The sequence below is a fragment of the Lissotriton helveticus genome, chromosome 1_2 (genome assembly GCF_964261635.1).
Source record: "Lissotriton helveticus chromosome 1_2, aLisHel1.1, whole genome shotgun sequence".
In the NCBI taxonomy this organism is placed as follows: domain Eukaryota; kingdom Metazoa; phylum Chordata; class Amphibia; order Caudata; family Salamandridae; genus Lissotriton; species Lissotriton helveticus.
In genome coordinates, this window is record NC_136058.1 from 114,462,394 (window position 1) to 114,474,969 (window position 12,576).

A 12,576-nucleotide genomic window follows, 5' to 3' on the forward strand; every position below is an offset into this window, starting at 1 on the left:
TTTGAAGGAACTTCGTCAGGGCAAATATAAATCTGTGTCGAGCGGAACAGTTGATCAGTCAATAGCTGGAACTCTTGTCATGTGTACTCGTCTACCAATTTAAAACCACCTGCTCCAAGTTGAAACGATAATCCTGCTGAACTTGCCAATATATGGCTCCAGAAACGAGATGGAACGGGTGTAACGGTTGTAAAAGTCAGAACCTGGCGGATAGTTACGTCCAGGGTAGGCGAAATACAATGAAAAGAGAGCGCTATATACTGCTCCTGCATAGCGATATAAGCTGGCGGGTTGTTAAGTCCAGGGTAGGCGAAATGCAAAGAAAAGAGGGCGCTTTATACGGCTCCTGCGTAGCGATATGAGCTTAGTTCCGAGTAGCGTCTCCCGGCATAATAACAGGGAAAGATCAATTGTTCCGCTTGACACTGATTTATAATTGCCCTGACGAAGTTCCGTCAAAGGAACGAAACACGTTGGCTGTGTGATTTGCCTGGTATAATTACCAAAATAAAGAAGTTTAACGATTTGGACTCCACCATTTGATGCATATGTTCCTTTTTAGGTCGAGCCTTGGCAGCGCATGCACTGCTCTGCAAGGCATGCTCATATTCAGATAGGGACTTGAAGCTCTGCCCATTTTCCGCCCATATTTTTCATTGGCTTGTGTCATTGTCCACTATAAACTGTGGCTGTTCATTCGTCAATAGGCTTAGTAGTTCCTCCTTAGTACCGCCTTGTCTCATTTTGTAACCTCCCATGGCAACACCCCCTGTTATGGGTGTTGTTACTCGGTAGGCGTTAATTACAACCTCCGAGCCCTATTTTCTCAAATAGCTTTGTCCTGACTGCTGTTGCAGGCAGAACACGCTCTCTCCTAACACTTTTTAAAACAATTTGTAGCTTGCATTTGCAATGCAGTAGGTCTCGCATTTGCGAGGGTTTAAGCTATTGGCATCGTAAATTACAATGTCTTTCATTTATCTATTTTAAAACCAAAACATAAATAAAAGGCCTTGTCATTAACAATGCCAATAGCTCAATCTATCGAAAATGCAAGACTTATTGATTGCAAATGCTTGTTCAATAAAGTGTTTATTTTCATACTTATATTTACATTTTAGCTTGATATTTAATTGTTCATTATACTCTCATCGAATGTCACAAACCAGTTTGTTGTATCATTCTATTTAGAATAGACGTCTTCAAACTGTGGGTCGCGCCTTGGATGTGTTCCGGGAAAGGGGGCGCTGGGCGCAAATGAGTCTCCAATTACTTGCAAATGAAGAATGTCCGGATGCGCAAGAGACACGTTTCCAGGCTGTCTTCATATACATTTAGCAGTTAAAGTGTATAAAAAGAGTGTGAGAATGAGCTTCAAGTGTTGCCTACTGTTCAAACATATACTGCCTCCAAAGCAGTCCTTATTTTTGGTGACAAACAATTTGCACACATTTACATTCCTTTAAGGTAACAATTACCCTAGTGAGAATAGATGTTTCTTCTTCAGTTCTATATCCCTCTCTCTCTGCTTAAGTGCACAGGGGCTCCTCCCACTAGTCTCAGTGTGTGGCCACTGGACCGCACTTATGGCAGTCGGTGATATATAAAAAGGATGTGGGTAGCACTTTCCTTGCTATCATTAAAGGTCAGGTCCCAATTGCTGTGCACAGAAAAGGATCCAAGCAACACAGAAGGAGGGGGGGTAGATGTGTTTCTTTGTTGTTGTGTGTTTTTTTGCACAATACAGCAGAAAGCCTACTTTGGGCGTCTGGCCTAGATGTGATAGTCCCGTTGAGTGGGCAGACTTAGCCTGCTTTGGAGCGCTGTAGGTATCATTGGTGCTGCATCTGCGGGACGCCTCTTTGCTGAGGCAGCTGTTGCACTATATAAGTTGGGTTAACATAACATAACATTAGAGGCTAGGGCATGCTCGCTTTGCCATCATTGCTTTGTTCCTCAGAGCAAAGCCCTGGGGAGAATGAAGCAGAGGAACAACATGATTTGGGCAATGAGAGATGGAAGGGAGATGAATGGTGTGAGATGTAAGAGAGAGGGATGGGTTTAGATGGGAGACCATGTTATTAAGAGTGGAGAAGTGTGGCTCAGGGGTTAGAGGCAGCAGACCCGGAAGCTGAGATCGGTCCTGGACCAGGGTTCAATTCCCCGCCTCGGCAGGTCTTGGGCTAAAAATTCCACGGACTCGATAATTCTCGCCCCGGTGCCTCCTCGACTCACGGGTTCACACTCTGCGACTCTGGGCAATAGCTTGCTTAATCTCCACAACGGCCCCTCGCGGTGGGATGCCTGACTTTCACCTTGTGGATACCCTGCTATATCACAGGGGAATACCAGGAAGGGTTCCCTAAGCAAGCGCCGGGACACCCACTGCGGGTAGCTGTGCGCTATATAAGCTCAACTACATTTACATTTACATTTACATTTACATTAAGGGGTTGAGGCGACAGCTGGCTTTGCAAGGCAGTAGTTATCATTGGCGAAGTTGGTGCAGGGCCAAGGGGCCCACTGCATCATAATTACAAATGTTTTACTAAAAAAAGTGGGCATGGGGGCTCATTTCCTCTGATAGCATTAGGGCAGATAGCACCTTTGTCGTGAAAAGGGGGCAACATGTGATATCTCATTTTTGTTCTTCAGAAAGATACAGCTTGTGTCAAGATTGAAGCGATGGTCAGGCATTATGGGAAAGTAGTGAAAGAAGCCTGCTTATCAGGGATACAGCCATCATTAGTGTAGCGGACGACTTACATTGTTGCCCACAGCACTCCAATTATGGGGATTAGTGTTTTTGGTTACTTCTGTTTTTGTTGGATGCAGTTGCCCTTTTATAAGCCTTACATTTAGTGTGGATTACGAGCTACAGAAAAGCACCTTCAACATGATCCCATAATCCCGCCTTATGATCAGCCCTCCCGCTCCCCAAAACCTTGCCATGAAGTTTTGGAGAGGGGCCCAACTTCAAACATTTTGCTGTGGGACGGGGGAGGGGAATACAGGGGGAGGGACAATGGGGAACAGAGCAAAGAAGTTTGAAAACCTCTGATTTTGAATGTCACTTTAATGTAATCTTTATCCGTGTGAATAAGTGAGCAACGTTATGCTTTCATATAAAAAATGAGGAATGTACTGAGAAAGTTCTGGGGACAATAACAATACTGATTAGTGCACTCTTCTATAAGTGAACCAGAGCTCGGAGAAGCAGTCCTTCCGGAACATGTCCAATTTAATACTTTGCAAAAAGAACAATTGATGGACAGAATGCAGAACAATGTCATACATTCACCCCAGTACAGAGATCTGGGCGTAAATACATCGTTGTTTTGCTCACCATAGTACTTAATACTTTAACACTGATATATACAAAGCCTCATCTGTTAAGCCAAATAATTTGTGTTTAATAAAGGCGACCATTAGCACAACTAAGGTTTGATTTGGAGCTTGGTGGTAACTCACAATTCACACTTTTTTTTTTAGCATATGCTAAATAGGAAGTGGGGGCCATTAGCAAAATTTCCTCCACAATACTGTCCTTCTGATGGAAGAAATTCAGCTGGTAGATTCTTCTCAGTATTTAGAATTGCCGACAAAAGTTACCACTGAACTGTAAGTCAGAACCCAGTTTTTCAAACCAAAACAGCCCTGAGACACAATTTACAAATCAGCTAAACTAAGAACTCCCTTCATAACAGCCACCTTGTTGTGGGACGCTGTTAGACTTAGCATCTGTTGGCGTGCTTCCCCAGAGTTTTTTTGCTTTCTGCCCTCCCGGTTTTGACTCTGTTTTTGCTGGTATAACGTTTCTGCGCGCTTTTCGCACTGCTGATCAGTGGGAAAGCGCTGGGGCTCCTGTGGTAAAATTGTGTTATGATTGGATGTGTGACTTACTTGTCAGTCCCCAGTGAAGGGCACTGCGGGTGCCGGGGCTTGTGAGTCAACTGCTACTCGTGGGCCTGCAGCATGGATTGTGCCACCCACGTACGTAACCCGAAAAAGGTAGAAGTGAATGAAGTTTGGTATGCCTGAACTTAGCGTCTAAAGACGTAGCCTTTAGTGAGGGTGCCCTTTCCATTCTGAGTTCATAGAGGCCACTTTTAGAAAGTGGGTATTATTTTGCTCGGTCATCCCGTGTGCCTCTGTTGGAATGTGGATTGCCTGTCTGGTTTTTGGATGACAGATGGCTGGGGATCAGGGTGGCTCCCGATAGTCTAGGTAGGTCAGGAAAGGGCTAAACAGACATGGGTTACGATGGAGGGAAGAGGGAGGAGATTTCCTTGCACCTCAAAGGACCTGGTCTGCCTCTGACAAAGCCGTATCCAATGCCTGCCAGGAATTCACGCTAGAGAAGGCCCAACTGGTACTGGCTGGACACCGACACCCTCTGCCTGGAAGGTCAAAGGATTTTTGTGTACAAATGCTGGGTCCAAGACCCCTGAACTTTAGAACTCTTCTGGATTAAGAAGACTGCACAGAAGAAGAGCCGGAGAAACTGCTAAAGGGAACGACCCCTTTGCTGCGTGCTTTGCTGGGCTGACCTGCAGTGGCTGCTTCTGTCTTGGGCAGTGAAAGGCCTGGACTGGACTTTCTGCAATCGAATTGGTGAGACTCTCCAAGGGCTTGAGGTAGAGGTTGCCCACTGTTCACGAAGTCTCAGGAACAGAAAAGACTTCAGGTTCTTCGACCCGCAGCACTGGGGACTGTGTGTTTTGTGCTGCAACCCGAAGAACGCCCCTCGACAACATCTACGACTACCCTGCCGAACCCGTGTCCTGAAGGCACCGCAGAGGACACCGCCGCAATGCCGCACCCCGACCCTGGTCTCACCGACAATGCCTGCTGATGCCATCACCAAGCCGCTGCTCGCACCACAACCTGTGGGCACCGCACTCAGCACCGCCTTGCTACACGCTGAAGCTTTGGCACCGCAGAAGAAGGCACCGCCGCACCGCAAACCTAGTCTTACTGACAACGCCTGCTGACGCCATCACAGCGCCGCTGCTCGCCCCACGACCTGTGGGCTGGCACTCTGCACCGCCTCGTTACACGACACCGCTGTGGCCTTCCTGACGCCGCTAGTCCCGCCGACATCGACGCCGCTGCTGGCACCATGGTTAGGGGGCACCGCTCGTAAGTTACATGACGCACCGCCCTCATCCGACACTGCAACCTTGGCCTGCCAATGCCGGTGCCATCGACTCCAGTTCGTCAGCCGACGACAGCGCTTCAGCAACGACAACGCCGCTGCTTGCACCATGACGAGCACCGCCACCCTGGTCTCACCGACGACGCCACCTGATGCCGCCACCAAGCCGCTGCTCGCACCTTGACCTGGGGGCACCGCACGCCTCACCACAGCACCTGACGCCTTCCAGCGCCAATGCTCCTGATTCCATCAGATAGGAGCTCGACCTGCAAAGTGAGTGACTTCAGGGGCCTCAACACCCTGCATTTCTCACAGGTACTATTTGCGGTTCTTCCCGACACCGTAGCTGGTCCGCGACCCCACTGCTGGATTTGTTGTTCACAACACCGTGATAGCCCCGGATGGAGCTATCAACATCAAGGAACTATTTTTAAAGCATATTTTGATAAGTGAAGAGTGTGAAGTATAGTATTGTGGATTTTTAGCGTATTTGGTCTTATCTTAAGTATAAAAAAATGGATATTTTTCAAAACTGGTGTGGTGTCCTTTTGTAGTGCGTACACTGTTTTACTGTTGGTTATGTGCAAATGCTTTACACACTGCCTCTAAGATAAGCCTGGATGCTCGTGCCAAGCAACCAAGGAGGTGAGCAGAGGTTATTTTAGAAGTTTAACTCCCTTATCCTGACTAGAGTGGTGGTTTCTGCCTCGCTTTGGCACAAGTTTAAGCTAGTCAGAAATCCCATTTCTAACAGACGCCATACAGCACAAGGGACCTGTTGGTTTTATTATAATCCAGTGGTAGCAAATGGTGAGACAGTTCTGCTGGGCTGGAAAAAGGGAACTAGGATGGGACCATATTTCAGAAAGCAATTAAAAACTTTGTTTTTCATTTGACTTAATGTACACATAGCCTAGTTCATTGACAAAAGTCATGCTCCCCCCAAGAGATTTAGTAGATCTGGAACATACTGTCTGTCAGGATTTCATTCCATTGGAAGCAGCTTGTTAGCCCTAGACCCCACTCAAGGACTTATCTTCGCCTTGCTCCTACAACCAGGATTATCTCTCACACACTAACTAGTGAGGCTACTGCTTTGCTCCACTTCTGTATGTTCTCTCTCACATTCCCTCTCCCTCATTCTCGCTTGCGTTACACTCTCTCTCACTCAAGCATCTCACTCTTTTCCCTTTCTGTTTTCTGGCCATTGTTGTTTTGTCTTTTGTGCCTGCTTCTATTTGCTGTTTGTGCCTTTTTATTATTCTCCTCCAGTTGATTTTCTCTTTTGTGCCCATTTCTGTTTGCCTGTTGCACCTTATTCGTCTTCTTGCCCCCTTGTTTGCCTATTTTGCCCCCATTTCTATTAGTTCTCTGTACCTTAACTGTCTTTATGACCCCGTTTCTGGCCACCGTTGTTTTCTCTTATGTGCCCAGGTTCTATTTGCTCTTTGTGCCTTATGTGTCATTCTGCCCCCATTGTTTGTCACATTTGTGCCCACTTCTATTTTCTCTCTCTGCTTTGTTTGTTTTTCTCCCCACATTGGTTTATCTCTTATATGTCTGTTGTCTATTTACTCTCTGTACCTTTTTTGTCTTTTGTCTTTCTGCCCTGCTGTCTTTCTTGTTTTGCTCACCTTTGTGTCACTTTGAGTTTTCTGCCCCGTTTGTGTCATTTTTTTCAGTTTCCCCAGCCTATTCCCATGTATCTTTTCCTTTCTCTCCCCCTGCACCGCTTACCTTTCCCTCCTCCTGCTCTCCTACTTTCCCACCTCCCATGCTTCTCTCTGCCTCATTCATCACCCAGCACTCTACCCTCCCCCTCTCTTCCAGGATTTACTTAATGGTAACCACAGTGCAGGCAATGAAGGTGCACCAAAGAAAGCCCAACTAAACTTGTTTATGGCAGACCGCGCCAGTACTCCTGGTCCTCCACTCACCCAATTCTACCCCACCGCAGCCTTCCACTCCCTCAAACCTGAACGCTGCTCGCCGCACTGCTGTCATTCCACTCCACACAAAAAAGAGGGAACTTTCTCCGCACCTCCTGCAGATTCACATGCTCTCTCATCCCCACTACCCCTGGACCCCAACACCCATAACACCTGCACCAACAGCACCCAGCACGTTTGAACCAGCTATCACTGACACCCCACTGCTCAGTAATATGCCATGGAGGTATGGGACCTACTGTAAAATATTGAAAAACCACACCAAGACCTGCTATTCCTCATATAAACTTGGCTTAACCCAGCCTTCACACAGCCATCCCCACTAGTTACAAGATTATCAGACAATGCGGCCAACACAAGCCTGGAGAAGGAATTGCAATTGTATTCAAAGACATTATAAGGGGCATCATCTGTGCAGACACTTCAACTCGCTACATAGAGCACCTCACCTCTAAGATAAGCCTGGATACTCGTGCCAAGCTACCAAGGAGGTGAGCAGAGGTTATTGTAGAAGTGTAACTCCCTTATCCTGACTAGAGTGGTGTTTTCTGCCTCGCTTTGGCGCAAGTTTAAGCTAGTCAGATTCCCATTTCTAACAGATGCCATACAGCACAAGGGACCTGTTGGTTTTATTATAATCCAGTGGTAGCAAATGGTGAGACAGTTCTGCTAGGCTGGAAAAAGGGAAATAGGATGGGACCATATTTCAGAAAGCAATTAAAAACTTTGTTTTTCATTTCACTTAATCTACACATAGCCTAGTTAATTGACAAAAATCATGCTCCCCCCAAGAGATTAAGTAGATCTGGAACATACTGTCTGTCAGGATTTCATTCCATTGGAAGCAGCTTGTTAGCCCTAGACCCCACTCAAGGACTTATCTTCGCCTGGCTCCTACGACCAGGGTTATCTCTCACACACTAACCCATGCATCTTTTCCTTTCTCTCCCTGAGGTACTGGGTTTTTAAGAACCGGTACAGAACCGGTAACCCAGCGGTGCCAGGGGATCAACACACCAGAGACCTCGGGTTCTCCTGAGTCAGACCTACAGAAACTTCAGAGTCTTCCAGGTGAAGTCAAAGATTCGTTTATTGGCTGCAACCAAGGTGACAGAGTCCTCGAAGTACGATACAAGTATATTCAGGAGACTGCACACTTTCACAAAGTTAGGCTTCTCTTCTTATACACAATATTCACCCTTTGGCAAAACATTCCTTGGGTGCGTGGTATTTCATTTATGGTTACTGTTTTACAAAAGAAAGCAGAGTCATGATGACATGTACATATTTCACGTCGTGCTGCCCATAACAAATCCTCCGGGAAGGCCCAACATTTCATCAGATATCGCTGGACCCCTAATAAAAATGGTCACCTCCCCACCATAAAATAAGTGAGGAAAAGGAGTGGAGAAAGATGTGAGCGAGATATGGCAGGTGTGCGTGCTGAAATGGCTTTATGGCCGGTTGGGCCTAGATACTATCTTGCTCGGCCACTGGGAGGGAACTGACCTAACGAGCTCGGCCTGGGGCAATGGTTCTAACTTGTACTGGGGTCAGGAAGAAGTCGATTAAGGAGTATGTGTCCTTGTGGAATCAAAATTCGACTGGATTAAGACCTATGTAGAGGGCAACATGCAGCTAAGGGTTTAGAAGGTAAATGACGATTTCGAGGTGAAATCGTCACTCGAATACGCCGAAAATACATGTACTTGATGTACTCGTCATTCCCGGTCTTTTGACACCAAATTCGTCCTATTTCGACGAAGTTTTTATTCTCGAGTCCAGTACTATAATATGAATCCAGATTTTTCAGAACCACAGACCCTCCTTTTGCCCTTACATAGGCAATTAATCTATCCTCATGTTAATCTGAGTCCAGATCTATATTCCTAAAGTCATTGAGATGTTGCTGCAACATCATTCTAGTGCTGAGCTCATGTCTTGACACAGGCTTCCTTACACATGATGTAGCGCAGAGGCCACATATTGCAGGAGCACACTGTATGCATAGACAGAACAGGAAAAGAATGGCTAAGACCATCCCAATGACCATCAGAATTTTCCATCCCCAGGCAGATATCAGTCCCCAGAACCATCCCATTAATGACCAATCTCCTTTATCCACATGAATAGATTCGGAAATCTTATGTAGTTTGGAGATGGCCCCGTACACTGTTGGAGCATTATCTGGAATAAAAATGCAACAACTGGACTGGATCAATTTGCATACTCCACCCCGGTCCGCAAGTATTACATCCAAAGCGACCCGGTTCTGAAGGGTCATCAGTCGATCCGACTGGAGCTCAGCAGTCAGGTTACTAAGGGCACCAGCAGTTTCAATCACGGTGGATTCAACTACCCTTGTCAATTGCCTTATGTTTCTACTGTTAACCATGGCTCCCCAGAACGGCAGAACACCCATTGCAAAGTCACCGAATTCTTGACCCGTAGTGTCTTCTTTACTCAAAACACCTCGAACTACCCTTGTCCGATGGTAATCCGCCGCTGCTGTGTAGGTGGGAGGTAACAGGAACGAAACAAAACATGAGCCCGAGAAGTCAGGGGGCAACCATGTATAGGCTCTATCATGGCAGATAAAATAAGTACCCTTAGCGGCTAAAAAGGCAGGGGAAGTCTGAGATCCAAAAACGTACGTTTCTGTGCAGACACTCTTCCCTAGCTGAGCTCTGGGATTCCTACCAATACCTTGCAGACACAGGTGACCTTGATGAGGTACGATCCAGATAGGGGACGATCTCTTGGCTTGCTGTTTCTCACTTAATGTAGTGCCATATCCGGTCCCATTCCAACCTACATATGCAAGTATCTCATCATCCGGGGTATCTTCGTAAGAAGTCACTACCTTTATCATGTCAACTATACCCTTGACTAGGGCGCTAGTCTTGAGGTTGTCTTTTACAGAACGTAGGGGTTGGATTTCTCGTGCATATATGAACATTGTCCTATATGCCCATACTGACCCATTACGACTAAATGGCAGGACCAAATAGGGGATACCTCTATCCGTGGTGTGGGGCATGAGACCACACACCCAACAGTTGGTTGTGTTCATTACAAGTTGGTGTTGGTGTAATAGCTGAACGAAGGAGTTATTAATGAACTCTAATCTCCTATTTGATTCGTGGTCAGGCAAAGAGTGGAAAGAATGAGAGGAAACAGTAGGGGGAGGTATGGGTGATGTAGTGGGCGTGAATGTCACATGAAAAGAGAATAAAACATAGCTTATCAAAAAGACCATTACGCTAAATAGCATAAAAATACACATCATTATAAAAATTTTCTTTCTCATTGCTTTCAAAACTCTCTGCTTAAAGTTCATTTGTTTGGCAGTTCTCTCCACATCAGGAAACTCCATCCTCTCTAAGGTGCTGCCCGCGGCGGTAGGTTGTTTCTGCTAAAGGATGCTTCCGTCAGTCTAGGGTGGCTCCCTTCGACCAACTGGAACCAGCAACCTATTGTTGTCAGCTGCACCCAAAAGTCTTTAATCAACCGCGACCCTAGCAGCGGAACCCGGATGGCGGTTCGAGAAAAAAAAACCAAAAATAAGCAAGTTACCTAGATGGGAGAATCTGCACTTTCGAAAATAGCATTTTGGAAAAAAAACGTATTTTGTATTAGTCCACAGGTTTTTCTCTCGGATCATAAAATAAATCACTTTTACTTTAGTCTGTTTTTCTCGGTCGTAAATGGTAGCGTCTTTTCCCGGGTACTGTCTGGTCCAGGAATAGTAGTTCAGGTTCCACAGAGTTCAATTGTTCTGATGGCGGCGTAGTTTCTTGAAAAATTTTCCCACTTTCACAATCACGTTTAGCTTCTTTTACGCGTTCATCAGTTGTGCGCTTTGAGTCAGGGCCTCCTGTCCGGACCCATCGGTCATGTGGTAGAGGGAAAGGTATTTTCTTACAATGGATCCCGTGGACCCAATTGGCCTTCCCCTCCACTTTAACGGTCGACCTTGTAGACAGGAGGACGAGGTGAGGTCCGGTCCATCTGGGCTGGTCGTTTCTTGTCCTCTGGAAATTCTTGACCAACACCCAGGAGCCAGGGTCAATGGAGTGACCTGGTGTCTCAGAGATCGGAGGCAAGGTGTTGTGGACCTGTTGATATAAAACACGCAATTTAGCCGTCAATTCATACAAATAGTCAAGCAAAATGGGGTGTTGCAGCTCGCTAAACTTCGTGGGCCTAGGCACTCCCCATATGTTGGCTGGCCGACCAAAGATTATTTCATAGGGGCTGAGTTTCATTCGCGAATGCACAGTCATTCTGGTGGATAGGAGTGCTAAGGGCAGAGCGTCGGGCCATTTAAGACCCGTGCTCGCTTGAATTTTGGCCAATTTAAGTTTAAGCGTGCCATTGTAACATTCCACTAATCCAGCTGATTGGGGGTGATTTGCAGCGTGGAACTTCTGCCTAATGCCTAGCCCTTCACACACTCGTTTCATCACACAACCCACAAATTCACTTCCGTTGTCCGACCAGACCATTCTAGGCATTCCGAACCTGGGGAAGAACTCTTTCACAAGGGCTTTCGCTGTGGACAAGGCAGTATTGTCCCTTAGGGGATAGGCTTCTACCCACCTTGAGAAGGCGCAAACAACCACGAGCACATATTTTAAGTTGTTGCACCTCTCCATGTGTATGAAATCTAGCTGCAAAACCTCGAACGGATACGTAGGAGGTGCAAAATGACCAGCTGGAGTTGGAGTTCCCCTACCAGGATTGTGCTTCAGACATACCATGCAATTCTTGACAACATTCTCTGCACACTTGGGAATCCCTGAATTCTTCCACACTGGGGCCAACAACTCGCAAATCCCTTTCGCGCTGATATGGGCCATCCCATGAGCCATTGTAACCACTGCAGGCACATATGCATCGGGTAACAACCATCTCTGTTGCTCTGTCGATTCAATCCAACAACCATTTGCATCCGTTCTCCCTGTACTTTCTCTCCACATGCTTAACTCTTTCTCCGTGGCCTCAGCTTGGATGGACTTCACACTTTCTATTGTGTCTTCACATATTCCAACATCACCAGTCCATCTTTCTGGGCTCGCAACATACATTCGGCTCATCACATTCTTTGCCGTTTCCTTAGCAGTTTCATCAGCAAATGCATTTCCACGACCAACATCATCAAACACTTTCTTGTGTGCACTACATTTTACGATCGCTATTTTCAGGGGCAACGTCAGTGATTCAAGAAGCTCATTCACCAACTGACCATGCTGAATCTTAGCTCCATGCGAAGTCAGGAACCCACGTTCTCTCCACAGTCGTCCAAAACTGTGAGCCACTCCAAAAGCATACTGACTGTCGGTATAGACAGTCACTTTCATTCCTTTTGATAACACACATGCTCTCGTTAACGCCACGAGTTCGGCGGCTTGAGCTGAACCATGTGGTATTCGCGCAGTTTCAACGATTGTGTGCAGAGTTGTGACA

General features: G+C 46.5%; 1 protein-coding gene across 2 annotated transcripts in view; it reads left to right on the forward strand.

Moving 5' to 3' along the window:
• The window catches only part of LOC144798754 (cytochrome P450 2J2-like), a 404,320-nt gene that overhangs the window by 25,693 nt on the left and 366,051 nt on the right, over window positions 1-12,576 (forward strand). The gene's annotated exons all lie outside the window — the stretch shown is intronic.